General features: G+C 32.7%; 1 protein-coding gene and 1 non-coding gene across 4 annotated transcripts in view; one reads left to right on the top strand and one right to left on the bottom strand.

Moving 5' to 3' along the window:
- Gabra2 (gamma-aminobutyric acid type A receptor subunit alpha2) overlaps positions 1 to 13,779 on the bottom strand; it is a 133,833-nt gene that overhangs the window by 79,462 nt on the left and 40,592 nt on the right. The gene's annotated exons all lie outside the window — the stretch shown is intronic.
- Positions 8,111 to 8,183, top strand: Trnaa-ugc (transfer RNA alanine (anticodon UGC)). The gene has a single exon. It is a non-coding gene; the product is annotated as a tRNA-Ala (tRNA).

Genomic DNA, 13,779 nt, shown 5'->3' with positions numbered 1-13,779 from the left:
TAATAATTTCTCTGCATCTAGTTAGATGACCATGAACCATTTATTTACCCTTTATTCTGTTAACATGGTATGTTAAATCAATTGGTTTTCATGTGTAAAGCAACTCTGCACCCTGGAATCAATCCCACTTGATTTGGGGTGTAATTTTTGCATGCCGCTAGATGTGATTTGGTAGTATTTTGTTATGTATCATTTGCCTTTAGTCATAAGAGATATTGATCAGCAGTTTATTGAGATTTGTGTGCTAGTTGTAGTACAGGGGTAAAATCGGACTAATGAAAAGAGTTGGGAAGTGTTCTCTCCACTTCTGTTTTTTAGAAAAGTTTGTAAAGGATCAGTGTTAATTCTTCAAATATTTGGTTAAATTCATGAGTGAAGGCATCTGGGCCTGGGTTTTGCTTTGTGGGAAAGTGTTTTGTCATTAATTCAATCTCAATAGATTCAATAGATTTGTGCAAATCTATTCAAGTTTTCTGTTTTGTTTTTTGTTTTTTGTTTTTTTTCAGCTAGGTTAGGAGTCTGTGTCTTTCTAAGAATTTGTCTTTATGTAGGTAATGAATTTGTTATCCTACAAATGCTCATAATTGTACTTACAGTAAGAGCAGTATTTATGCTCTTTGATTTAGTGACTTGAAGTCTTTTTTTTTTTCTTGGTAACTTAGCTAAAAGTCTGTCGGTTATGTTGATATTGTCAAAGAAACAAATTTTGATTTATTGGATTTTCCTATTGTTTTATACTTTCTATCTCATTGCTTTTCTTTCTAATATTTGTTATTTCTGTTTTCTCCTTGTCTAGGTTTTCCAGCATGACAAATTTTGATTCATGAACTGAGATGTTTCACTTTCTTTAATATAAGCATTTAGAACTATAAATTCCACTCCAGGCACTCCTACGGATATATCCGAAAAGTTTTCTATGCAGTGACTTAATTTTCATTCATCCCAAGACATTTTGAAATTCTGCTTATGATTTATTACTTGAGTCACTGTTCCATGAGTATACTGTAAAAGTACACATATTTGTTAATTCCTAAAATTTCATTTTGTTTTTGATTTCTAACTTTAATCCTTTCTGATTGAAGAACATATATTTTATGATTTTAATATTAAATTTATGGAACTTGAGTTCGTATCTAATATATAATTTATCCTGGAGAATGTTCCATGTGTACTTGAGAAGAATATGTATTCCAATATCCTTGATGGAGTGGTCTATATTCCTATAAATCTATAAGGTTTGATTGATTTACAGTGTTTTTCAAGGCCTATTTTCATATTTATTTTCTAATTGTTTCATCACTAATAAATGTGTGGTATTGAAGATTTCAAAGGTTATTATTGAAACGTCTATTTATCAATCTATTTTCTATTTTTGCTATCTTTTTATGTCATTCCTTTTCTTTGTTGTTACATAGGTAATTTCTAGGATATCATTTTAATTCCATTTTTTTTCTTTTACCATATTTTGTATCATTTCACTATTGAATGCCCTGGGAATTACAAAATGAAATCTTATTTTTAAATTGTCTAATTTTCCAGGCATGGTGGTGCATACCTGTAATTTAAGCAGCTTACAAGAAAGAAACAGAAAGATTACAATCAAGTTCAAAGCCAGCATCAGCAGCTCAGCAACTTAGTAAGACCCTATCTCAAAATAAAATACAAAAAGGGCTGGGGATGTAGCTCAATAGTAAAACACCCCTGGGTTAAATATCTAGTACCAAAAAAAATTAATACCAACTTATTAATAGAAATAAAATTTGCTCCATTTACCATTCACTCCATTCATCCCTCATTTATGCAATTTCTGTAATATAAATTATATCTTTATAATTTATTAAAATTATCAGCATTATATATTTCTTTTTTGTTTTGTACTGGAGATTGAACTCAGGGAAACTCAACCACTGAGCCACAACCCAGCCCTATTTTGTATTTTATTTAGAGGCAGGGTCTCACTGAGTTGCTTAGCACCTCGCCTTTGCTGAGGCTGGCTTTAAGTTCCAGATCCTGCTGCTTCAGCCTCTGGAGCCACACTGGGTTTCCAGGCATGTGTCACCATGCTCTGCAGGACACTGTAAATTTCTTAGTCTAGGTATCCAATTTTAAGTGAAATATAAAAAAGTCACTGATAAAAAATATTTATACTATTATATAATTACATATAGGAGTATTTTTATCATGTTATTTGGACTCAAGTTATTCTCTAGTGTCTTTATTTCAACCTAAATGACTATCTTTAGTATTTCTTTAGGGCATAACTGCAGTGACAACATTTATCATTTCTTTTTCTAGGATGTCTTAATTTCTCCTTTATTCTTGAATAATAGTTTTTCTGGGTATAAGATTATTGGTTGACTTTTTCTTCAAGCAATATTAATATGTCCTCCTACTGTCTTTTTTCTATACTTATATTTTCATATCCAGAATTTCCATTTCTATTGAAATATGTGTGTGTGTGTGTGTGTGTGTGTGTGTGTGTATATATATATATATATATATATATATATATATAATCTCTCTTTTTTAGTGATAAATCATTTTTATATTTTCATTTTATTCTTCAGACATTTTTCCCTTTCATTTTTTAATGAACTAGATTTAGAAAAGCTTATTAAAGTTATCTAGAATGTTTCCTATGGACAGTTTGCATTGATTCATGTTTGTTTTTTATATAAAGCATACAGGTATGTTATCCTGTTTTTTTGTGTTTTTTGTTTTGTTTTGTTTGTTTGTTTGTTTTCTGTGAATTATGTTTTTTGGTTGAAAACTTGAAACTTTAAATATTATAATATGATAACTCTAAAGATCAGAAATCTCCCATCCTCCAGGATGCATGTGTATTGCTGTTATTGTTGTTGTTTTTGGTTTTTGGTTTTTGGTATTTTTTGTTTAATGACCTCAAAAAAATATTTCTGTAAAGACTCTCTCTTGTTTATCCTTGAAGCCATTGGAGTCTCTGTTCAAGTAGTTTAATGGCCAGGTCATAATAACAGAGATTTTCTTAAGTGACTTGAAACAGTAAGTCTCCCAGCCTTTGTTAAAGGTTCTGGGTTGGGACTTGGTATAGGGGATCCCTTCAACACTCCAAAACACAGGGCACAGTTTATAACTCTGCCTTTGCCTTCCCTTCTTTCTGGCAGAGAGCCTCAAGACCACACCAAGTTGAAAGATTGAGTCTTTCTTGGGTTTTCGTAAGATATGTGAAATAGCCTTGCACTTGATAGTGGATTTTTAGATTTTTAGAAATATGTTTGAGATTTAAAAAAAAAACACTATTTATTATCATCTCAATCCCCAGTTTTTCCTTGTACCTTTTCTCCCCCAGTTCTTGATAACCACAATTAGTGTCTTTATGTATACAGATGTGTCCCTACACAATTGCTGCTAACATCTTTTTTTTTTTTTTTTTTTCTGAAAAACCATCCTGGGAAGAATGCTTTCCACATAGAGGGAGTCAATTTAGATAAAGCGAAGCTCCATAAGAATGAACATACTGGTCAACCAGTGGCAGTTGTTTAAGGATGAAGCTTTGGGGGAATCTCCAAATCCATTCTTTACCTTCCAGCAGTTCCTCTGCTGCTGTTTTTTTTTTTTTTTTTTTTTTTTTTACAATTAGAATAATTCCAAAACGGTTGTTTTTTAAGTCAGATATGGAATCACAGAAAAGGGGATGGGGTGGTGAATATTCAAATACCACAAAGATCAATGTGCTTACTGACAGCCAGCCAGTTTTCTCACAACTATTCCTTGAATTGTGCAAATCTCCTGTTCATTTCCATAGTTTTGAGAAGGTTAATTATATAATTTTGCTATTGCTTTTGTTGCTTTTATGTAGGAACAGATTTTTGCAGTCCTTTCTCTGCCACTTCACAAATGTCTTTCCACAGTCTCTTCTTAACTCATGAATCAGATTGTGCCACATATCTTTACAAAACCTTAGAATGGCTTTTCATCTCAGAGAAAAAGCTGTAGTGTTAGATTCTTGATCTACACAGCACCGCATGATCGCATGATCATTTCTTCTCTTGCCATTGTTCTTTCTAGCCTCTGCCCCAGTGATGTGCTGGGTATTCAACAAGACATCCTCCTCTGTCAGGTATAGGTCTCAGTTACATATGAAGCTTAGTCTTTCCTCACTTATTTAAGTATGATTGTGTTCGCTTATTCATTTAAACAAACATTGGTATGGGGTCAACCACATGCAAGACACTTTCTAAGCATTTAGTAAATACTATGTCTTTTAAGTCCTTGTTCAGGAGTTACATTTTTGTTGTTGTTATTGTTGTTTTGCTTTGTTTTTTTTTCTTTTCAACAAGCCCAAATTGTCATTTTAATTTAAGTTGTACCTTCATTGTGCCTCTATCATTTTGAATTTTCTTTATGTTGTTTCCCTTCATTCCCTTTTTCCATAGAAATGATAACTTCCAACACTCCTTATAATTTTCTTATATCTTATCCACATTGCTTACAATAAAAGCTCCAAGAAAGCAGAACAGTTGTATCTATTTGGTTTACTGATGTAGTTCTGGAATATAGTAGATTCTGAATGAATAAAAAATTAGTCGCTGGGGCTGATTCAGCTTGGTATAGAGAGGGTGGAATTGGGATTGGGTTCCTCCACCAATTATATATTTGTGATTTCAAAAAGATAAAGTATAAGGATCTAAAAAAAAGAGTGTGCAGATTGGTGGAGACACATGAGAGAATACTGAATTTTTACCAGTAGAAAGGAAACTCTATATTCAAAGATCCTGAAATGGAAAATAATTGGACTCCATAAAGGAGTGAAATAAAGTGCAGTAAGATAACTGAGTGATTAGGAAAATAGTACAATGTAGATTTAGAGAAACAAATGAGATTATGTGTGCTTCATAACTGAGCAATATTAGATGAGTAGATTCACCTATGAAGTATATCTATATCTATCTCACAGATTCCTTATGCAAATTAAATGAGTTAATTTAAGAAATCACTTATAGAGACATATACAAATACAATAGTGTTTCCCATTTATTTACATCTGTATCTACTAAAGGAGCTATTGGTTCAAATAAATAATCATTGGACAAATTGCCTAACATCTATGCATGTATGTTTCTTCATCTCTAAAGCAAGAAAGACAACAATAACAACCTCACTGGATCCATTTGGAGATGAAGTCCTATAAGAAGTGTAAAATAGTGCTAGATAATGATGTTCCATAATGTTAGCTATTATTACAGTACTGTTATGATAGACTATAACTGGAGTCTGAGAAGTGGATGAATTAGATCAGAATACAGACCAAGAAGGAAAAAGAGCATACACTAACATTGAAAGAACTCATAAAAGAAAATGAACCAGGAAATTAAGCAAGAAAAGAAAATCCAGAGAAGCGGTGGAACCAAAAGAAGAGAATACAGTGTCTCAGAGACCAGAGATAAGAGTGTTACCAAGGCAATTTACACTTCTACAAAGAAGGGAATACAGACAAAGCTGCTGACAAATCACACAATTTGGAGGGCCACATATTTGCTGAATTTAAAGATCTGGAAGGCATCCAGAGAATAAAATATGTGTGCAGAGGTCAATTTAAAGGGAAAGAAGGTAAGACAAAAGGAACAACTAGAATGATTTTAAATAAATCTTTAGAAGTTCATGAAGAAGAATAAGATTCTAGTAAAGGAGCAAGATGGGGGGAAAGAGACAAGTTTTTTGTTGTTATTGTTGTTGTTTTTCTTGTTTCAGGAAGAACACAGTTGAGCCCATGACAATATACACAGAGAGGACCTGGGCAGAAAGGAAGATGCTGAACATATAGGAGAGAGAAGATCAGTGGTGAAAGAAAATTCATGAGCAAACATTCAGGGCATTTATTAAAGAGAACTGGAAATTGATACATGCAGGGAAGGGGATGGAGGAATGGGAGAATATCCTTGATTTTATTAGGAATGAGTAGTGAAAGATAAACCCATACATCTACAGTCATTTGATTTCCAACAAAAGTGCCAAGAAAACACAATGGTTCCAAAATCAGACAATGAGGAAAAACAGTTTCTTCAATAAATGATGGAAAAACTGACTACCCACATGCAAAGAATGACCTTGGACCCTATCTAACTCCTTATATAAGAATCAGCAGAATACAATAGACACTAGTATTGCTGAATGTATATACCTGGCCATATAACTAATGTGATCCTGCAACCTGTACACGTGGAAAAATGAGAATTCATACCCCATTTGAATCAAATGTATGATATGTCAAGATCATTGTATTGTCTTGAGCAACTAATAAAAAAACGAATCACTCAAAAATGATGAATGATTTACATATCAGCCACAAAACTATAAAATTACTGAAAGAAACCACAGGGAAAATGTACACAGCAGTAATCTAGGTAATGATTTCTGCACATGAACCCAAAAGCATAAACAATAAAAGCAAAACTGGACAAATGCCTCAAACTAAAAGCTTCCAAAATGAAGAAATTAATAGTAAAGATACAATCCCAGGATGGGAGAAAATATTTGCAAGTTATATACCAGATAAGCGGATCTTACCCAAATTATATAAGGAAACCAAACAACCAAATAACGAGACAATTAATGACTCTAAAAGTGGGCAGAGGACCAGAATAGATATTCCTCAAAAGAAGATACACAAATGGCCAACAGACATATAAAAAATGCTCAGTTTCACTAATCATCAGGAAAATGCAAATAAAAATCACAATGCTATGTTCCATCACACCGATTAAAACTGTTATCATACAAAAATAGATAACTATTTTAAACAAATGTAAAGGGATTTGGGGCCTAATAGTAGAGAAGCTGAGAAAGTTCCGAAAGAGACATTTCTAGTTATGTGTAAATATATTTAAATCTTATTATACTACACAATTATTTCAAGTTAAAACTTTGATATTTTAAAAATTATATTAACTATATTTAAAATATTAAGACAAAAAATATTATTATACATATAAATACAACCAATTTTGAATCCATAGTCAGTTCCTTGTTTATATTCTCTTGACAATCCTGATTCTTCTACACGCTGTGGTATTCTGTTGTAAACTCTAAAAATTCTCTGTCTGAGTGTTCTCTGGCTACAAGTGCTCCTGAAAGTAACCCTCAACCAAGGACGGATGAGAGAGATAAGAAACACAACTCAGCTTTCTCTCCCCCTAAGTGGAAACAAATGAGGCGTGTTCCACACCATTTACCAGAGGTCCTCAGTGGGAATAAACTCCAGTTTTCCTCAGCAGTTGCTTGCTCATTATTCTATCTTATCCTGGTTTCCTGGGGTCCCTTCACCACCCCCTCTGATACTCCTCCTGACCATTTCTCAAATAAGTCCACATCTTAGTCTGCTTCTGAATAAAACCAAGCCAAATGCAAGCACGTTTAACTTACTCTAAGGAAGAACAACACTAATTATTCACTGGTACTAACCATCCAGGCAATAAGACATAGTGTATTCACAATTTAGGTATTAACAGTGGTGTCAATGAAGACAAGAGTTTGCGATACTGAGAGTAAATCAAACCACAGATGACATTCCTTCAAGATAAGGATGCTAATAATTTTGTTCCTCATATATCATAATTAAAATGTCATGCACATATTTTAAGACAAGTTAGTCATTGCTATGCTTTGCTTTACCCTCTCAGAAACAATAAAGTTTGCTTCCTAAGATGATTCTTAAAACACCTACCTGTGTCGTTTGTCATCAATCAATTTCATTAGTCAACAAATACTTATTAAGTGACTTCTGTGAACATGGCACTTAGTGTTCCCTACTAAAAGTTGAAAATGTTAAATTTGATAATACAATTTGCCATTATTCTACCACAAAAGAATTATTGCACCTTACCAAATTACTCTACTCTCAACAGACACTCAATATATATTTGATAAAAAGAATGACTCAAACAATATAATGCTATATTTGGGTGCTCAAAAGCACCCATAAAAGCAAGAAGAATTAAGAACAATAAGAAAACCAGCATATATTTTGTTTGGGTAGAATCTTCACGTGTTCTGATTATTGTAGTTTTGTTTGTTTACCTTCATTTTTTCAATAAATAAAAATGCATTGATTTAAAAAAATATGTAAGGGGCTGGGAATGTAGCTCAGTTGGTAGAGTGCTTGCCTTGCATGCACAAGTCCCTGGGTTCAATCCCCAGCACCACCATCAAAAAAAAAAAAAATTGTTTGCTTATTTTGGGCTGGGGATGTGGCTCAAGCAGTAGCGCACTCGCCTGGCATGCGTGCGGCCCAGGTTCGATCCTAAGCACCACATATAAACAAAGATGTTGTGTCTGCCGAAAGCTAAAAAATAAATATTAAAAAAAATTGAAAAAATATGTAGCCCATTTGGGCATAACTAAGAATGAAGTATCTGAAAAAAAATCGAGAAAGCAACCCCATATACAATGGCATAAAAAAGGAACAAAGAGGTAAATGATTAACATACCAAAAACAATAAAACATTGATCAAAGAAATTAAGGATAAAACAAATAAATGGAAAAATATTCTCTGTTTATGAATTGGAAGAGTTAATATTGTTTAAATATTCATACAGATTCACTAATGCAATTCCTACCAAAATGCCAAAGGCATTCCTCACAAAAATAAAATATAATCCTAAAATTTACATAACTACAAAAGACCCAGAACACCCAAAGCTATTTTTACCAAGGAAAAAGCTGTAGGACTCACCCTACCTAACTTCCAAATATTCTACAAAGCAATAGAAATCAAAACAACTTTATAGTATATACTGGCATAAAAACCATCTCAATCAACTGAGGAGTGAGTCAGTCCAGAAGTAACTGCCTCATCTACAGTCAACTGACTTTCAACAAAGATTCCAAGAACACACATTGAGGAGAAAGTCTACTGAAAAATTGAAGTTAGAAAAAGTGATTACCCACATGCAAGAAGACAGACTGGGACTTAAGCTCCCCCCATGCAAGAATCAGTCCAGATTGGATAAACCAATATTGGATAAAAAAAAAAAAAAAACAGCATTGGATAAAATTTAAATATAAGACCTGAGGTTGTTAAACTATTAAAAGAAAACACAGGAAACATCTACACAACATTGATCTGGACAATGACTTCTTAAACATTTAGCCAAAGCACAAAATGCAAAAACAAAAATGAACTAACTGCCTCAAGCTAAAAAGTTTCTGTACAGTGAATGAAGCAATTAATAGAAAAGACACAATCATGGGATGGATGAAAATATGTGTAAATTAGACATAGGTAAGGGGCTCATCCTTCATATACAAGAGAAGCTACTTGTTTTTGAGAAACTACTCAAAAATAAAATAAATAACATTCTTTTAAATGAGCAAAAGACTAAAATAAACATTTCTCAAGAGATGATGGCCATTAGATGCATAAAAAGAGTGCTTAACATAACTAATCATCAAGGAAATGCAAAATAAAACCACAATGAAATGCCACTTCACACCTGTTAGAATAGCTAGATGAAAGATAACAAGTGTTGGTGAAGTTGTAGAGAAATGGATCTCTTGTGTACTTTTGGTGGGAATGTAAATTAGTAGAGCCATTTTGGAAAACAGTAGAAAAATTAATTTAAAAACTAAAACCAGAATTAGCACAATGCAACAATCCCACTACTGTGTATACTAGGTATACACAAAAGAATGGAAATTGGTATGTGGAGGAGTTGTCTGCATTCCTGTATTCATTACAGTACCACTCACAATAGCCATGATATGGAAACAACCTAACAAAGGCCCACCAATGGAAGAAGGAAAAAAAAAAAAACCAACTGTGGGGTGTGTGGGTGGGTATGGGTGTTTGTGTGAGTGTTTATTTACTCAGTCTTAAAAAGTAATGAAGTTCTTTTTGTGACAAGAGGATAAAATTCAAAAGGCGTTAAGTTAAATAAAGTAGGTACAAAAAAGACAAATATTGGAGGATCTCACTTATGTGTGCAATCTTACAAATTCAATCTTATATAACTAGAGAATAGAATAGTGGTTACCAGAAATTTAGTGGTGAGAGGAGTGGGGGCATATGGGAATGGCTGGTCAAAGGGCACATGCTTTTAGTTATAAATTATGGGAGTGAAAAATTATGGTAATATTGTGCACTAGTTCTGGTAACTATAACAAGGTGACTGATGAATATATGGTACACTTCAAAATTACTAAAATTACAAAATTACTAAAAATTGTGAAATTACAAAATTACTAAAAAGTAGATTTTAAATGCTCTTAGGATAAAGAAATAAGTATGCATTTGATGGATATATTAATTGGGCTGTTGGATAATTCATATATATATATATTATATATTTATATATACTACATTATATATTATATATTTTATATATTATATATTATATGTTTTATATATATAGGTGTGTGTGTGTATGTATGTGTATGTGTGTGTATTCTATTGGATCATTCCATTACACATACACACACACACACAGATCACATTGTATCCTAAAAGTTTCTATATATATGTTTGTCAATCAAACTTTTAAAGTAAATACCTTTAGGCTTTTAGATTAGTCTTTAAAGAATTGCAATGCAGTAGTATCTGCCTGTGAGTGACAAATAAATCTGACTTAGAAATCTTTACGGTCTATGTCCACCAAGCCTGGAGACTGTTCTGGCTCTCAGTACCTTCCTGTAGTTAGATTTGCATTGCTTTCCCTCTCTTTGAAATTTCTTTCTCCAATATGAATGATTTGACTTCTGCTGATGGGGAGTTGAAGACACCATCCTTCCCAAAGCACCAGTGAAGGAAATCCTCTAAGAAAAGAGAGACTGATCTGCCTTGATTTAATGTAACCATTTGAATCAATTAACAAATATCCACCAAGGGCTTACTAAGTACAACTCAGAGAAATGCTAGCATTACAGACAGGAAGAGAATGCTTCCTAAGGGAAGCTGCTTGTGGTACCATGGGCAGTTACATTCCTGAAGGTAATGTTTCATCAAGCAACTGCTGCATATTCATTCTGGGGCTTTGATGAGGAAGTGAAGATGCTTTCAAAGATACCCCTTTATTACATGCTAGCTTCTCCTGGAAGGAGATTTTAGGAACTCTGCCCCATTCAAAGTTGATAAACAGGTCATCCAGAACGCATGGGTTATTCTAAAACACTAAGAGTCCAAATTTTAGTCAGAGAACCAGCTCCTGATGGTCTACTTGGGATTGTTGGTAAATTTGTAGCTTATTAGGAGCCATCCTGAGAGCTCATCCTGTTCCCAAGTGCAGTAGTTAAAAAACAGTTTAATTGTTGAGCTATGAGAATTTAAAAACTATGCTGATATAAATGTATATCTTGCTCCCAATATTCATTTTAATCTGAGATAATTCAATATATAATAGGTGTAAAACATCTTTTGTTTTGTTTTGTTTTGAGGATGCTAGGAATTGAACACAGAGCCTAGTACATGCTGAGCCATATCCCTGGTACTTTTTAACCTTCTTCTGCGACAGGGTCTCCCAAAGTTGCCTAGGCTGACCTCAAATTTTCAAACCTTATTCCTTAGCCTCCCAAGTTACTGGAAAATAGGGTGTTGAGTTCACTATGCCCAGATTAGGTTTTTAGTATAATGATTTATTTTATAAATCAATATGTATTAAATATTCTTAATGCACTAAGAAATACAATTCTTATTTATTACTAATATTAAGGGTTTGAAAAATCTTATTATATTCATTACTAATAAATAGAACATAATTTAAATTATATAACAAACTATTTTTGGGTTTTTTTTCATAACCGCCATGTAATGCTACCACTGATAACAATATTTATGTTTATCTTGAAAGATAATTTTTCTGTTCTTTATTTTGTTTTTTGTAAAAGTAAAGCAGTTAGAAAAAAGAATGATCACTAAAATTACAACCCAAACAATTTCAAATATAATCAATATCTTTCCAATATATAAGATTCTGCCTCCTCCTTTATTTTGAGCCTTGTTAAAAGGCACCATCATCAAGGTAATTGTCATATTTTTAGACTCAGTCTAAACTTTTTATTTTCCTGGTGCTAGAGACAGAACCAAGGATATTGCTAATGCTAAGCATTTGTATTCCACCCTTGAGCTATACTCCTAGCCTCTCAATATGGACTCTGACCTATATTCTACATTAACTTCTACTGGGTTCTTTCAGGTCTATTTCCTATAAAATCCTTGTATTTTCCTTTCCTCTCCATCCTCACATCTGGAACTATTTCTTCAGGATTTTCCTGCTTCCAATCTTGCCAGCTCTTGTTTACCTTCTGTGATACTACCAAAGTGTTATCTACTAATTAGAAATCTTCTGATGCCTTTTCTAAGATTTTTTTTTTCAATTATTATCCTTTGCCTGAACAGATTTCCAAAGATCTCAGCATGGCACGTGACACCCTTCACAATATGTCTGTCCATGCTCGCATGCTGACCCACAGCCATTGTGAACTGTGCCCCAGCCCTGAAAAACCCACATTGCTCTCCTTCAGACCTCTGTATTTGCTTTTTCTTTTACTTCTATGTAAATGTCTTCTCATTTAATCTTTGTTCTTAAAAAAGTGCAGCTCAAATAACACTTCTGGAAAATTATTATTGGTATCTCTGGGATAGTTCATCAGTCTTTGGTTTTATTTGCTTGTGTTTTTTTTTTTTTGTTTGTTTGTTTTTTTTTTTTTTTTGGTTCCAGGCATTTTTGCTATTTGGGGTTTGAGAATAGTTGATTTGCTTCTTTGTTTCTTTTGTTTTATTTTCTTCAAATGAGGTATTCAAATTATATTGTAACTCACAATGCATAAGAAATCACGAAATGGACATTGTATTTGCATCTCAACAACTCCTAGCATTCCTTTCAATAGGAGCAACACAGAACATCACATACAATCATAGAATTAAACAAAGCAACATCCCAAGAAAAATCACTTTATTTTTTATTATTTTTTATCATCCAGTTGTTTTTCTCTTAGAAATGTGGCTAAATAGGAAATTAGTTTTGAAAGCATTTTTTTTTTTTTGGATAGCACATTATAATTAAGAATAAGGCCATACAAATCTTGTCACACTTAAATATGAATGAATCAATTCTTTATATCATGAATAATCTGGAATCAATTACATGTAAGAAAATTATTAGGGTGGCAATTTGGTGAATTCCATAATCTTTTTGGAAAAATTTAAAAGCAGGGTTTTTAGATTTAGATGCTGAAAAACAGGTTTTAAAATCATTTGTTTGTTTCAAGCAAAGTACAGTGCTCACATTCAATGGTTCATCATTTTCCATCTACAACAATCCAAAGTTAAATGCATTCAGACCCTTGTTGGCAACATTACAAACTCATGCTATCGTTCCCTGAATCTTCTGGATCAGCCTCAAAAAGAAACTGTATTTATAACACAGATCTTATTGATATTCTAATTTGATGACAGACTTTCCTTTTTTCACTTTCTTCTTAACAATAAATTTAACTTAAAAGACTATAAAGAGAAATCTACTAAAGTAATTAACTTTATCACATATTACTAGGTGTTATTTCCTAAAGCTATGTATATTGGAAAATATTATGATTACTTTATAGCTAATATGTAATTATGAACTTGTAGAAACCTAAGTAGCAACCCTTAAGTACTTGTCATATCTATTGAGTTACCAGTGTAAGATAATAAAAGCAACTTACCAGCATTGAGCATTAACTCTATGCCCATATAGTAGATTAAATTTTTGTATGTGATTATCCTATCTACATATGTCATACCTATATTAATTATGGTACTTCAAATC

The sequence above is a fragment of the Urocitellus parryii genome, chromosome 10 (assembly GCF_045843805.1).
Source record: "Urocitellus parryii isolate mUroPar1 chromosome 10, mUroPar1.hap1, whole genome shotgun sequence".
In the NCBI taxonomy this organism is placed as follows: Eukaryota; Metazoa; Chordata; class Mammalia; order Rodentia; family Sciuridae; genus Urocitellus; species Urocitellus parryii.
This window is presented reverse-complemented; position numbering and strand designations above follow the sequence as displayed.